Consider the following 1,531-nt stretch of genomic DNA (forward strand, 5'->3'; position numbering starts at 1 on the left):
AGATGATTCCTTGATGGAGATGTAAGCTTATGAGCGAAGAGTAGAGAAAGGAGCTTGGCCTCGTCTTCTCATGTTTTTTTTTGCCCTTCTCTTTTAGTGATCTCTATGATCTTGTATTAGAATTTGTATTTTTGATCCAAAGCGGGAATTCTTAACGCTTTGCACAGAATTATATTTGATCTTTCTTTAAACTGAACAAGTCTACAACGAAACGCTTAAGTTCCATACCAAAGAAATATTACTTACAAGGGCAAGGGAAACAAAGCCTTTCTTGTTTTGTCTCTATTCTATTCAAATACTAAAACTTCTCGGCCTATTCAGTACCGGTGTCAAATACAAGTCACATAGCATTAACCTTTCTTTTCATCTCGGCTGATCTTTTGGTTTCTGGTTCTTCAATTGATCTCAGTGTCAGAAATTGCTTTAAACTGCGCATTAAGACAGCCATGTGCTTTTGAGAAAAGGATTCTATTTCTTGTCAGAACATCCTTTGGAATGCATTCAAGACTCCGATTCTGCACGTTTTGGGCTTGAAGCATAAGGCACCAACTGATCAACATGTTCTTCTCTTTCAAGCGAACATACCACAGCTTCTGAAGATCATCCCATGACTTGAAACACAATTCCGAAGCTTTCCAACCTCGACCTAGCACACCAAAATATAAATAACCCTATCATCAAAACAGACAATCACAATAGTTATAGTTATATGAGCAAAGTACAGAAAGGAACCATTAACATTCAGAAATCCTGAAAAGGCAATTGGTAAAAGAACATCCACATTACAATTGTAAGCCACATTGAAATTTCTTCAATTAAGTACACTCTATGAACAAGCAACAAGTAAGCTAAGAGGTCGACTTTGAAGTATATCACATTTTAATGATTCTCAGAGTATCACAGACAAAATGAGGAGTAAACACTTGCCAAAGAGGTCGAATTTGAAGTAAAATAGAAAATGAGGAAGGAAAAGGGTGAACCATAGATAACAGGTTTGTCTTCGTCTTGGCTTCTGTCGAAGTCAAAGAGCTCTTCGAGAGGACTTTTGGGCGTTCGAATGGTTGAGGCAGAAAAGAAATCCGATCTCGTATGTCAAAGAAACAACATAATTGACATTAAAAAGTCAAGAAATCATTTATTTATATTCTCAAATCCACAACAGTCTGTACCGCTCAGGCTCTCATTCGTGTCCATCAACAACATGTAGAACTTCCGAACGTAACCCGCATTCTCCTATCTTCCAGTCGTTACCGTTTTCGACGTTAAACTCAAAGACAAGCTCGCTGGAAGTTACAATTGCTTCGATTTCGAATGTGTACAGATGCTCTGTTAGGCCTGGAGAAATATATTCTGCCAATGTTATAGACCTAACACCGAAAGAAATACGTAACCTTTTATCTCTATCAGGAGCCTCATAGTCACCATTATTAACCAGCAAGATGCAAGCCTTAAATCTCATGGATGTAGGAAGTGGCCTCTCATTCAACTTAATTGTCAATGAACCCCCAGTTGCTCGGTGAGTGAAGTACGC

The 1,531-nt window shown here is 38.3% G+C and overlaps 1 long non-coding RNA gene across 1 annotated transcript; it reads right to left on the reverse strand.

The window, feature by feature from the left end:
- Nucleotides 1–148: 148 nt before the first annotated feature.
- LOC104774283 lies at nucleotides 149–1,525 on the reverse strand. Its single transcript, XR_765295.1, has 2 exons — nucleotides 981–1,525; nucleotides 149–646 (listed from the first exon to the last, which is right to left on the reverse strand). It is a non-coding gene; the product is annotated as an uncharacterized LOC104774283 (long non-coding RNA).
- Nucleotides 1,526–1,531: the final 6 nt, after the last annotated feature.

Source organism: Camelina sativa, unplaced genomic scaffold, assembly GCF_000633955.1.
Source record: "Camelina sativa cultivar DH55 unplaced genomic scaffold, Cs unpScaffold02258, whole genome shotgun sequence".
Classification (NCBI taxonomy): Eukaryota; Viridiplantae; Streptophyta; class Magnoliopsida; order Brassicales; family Brassicaceae; genus Camelina; species Camelina sativa.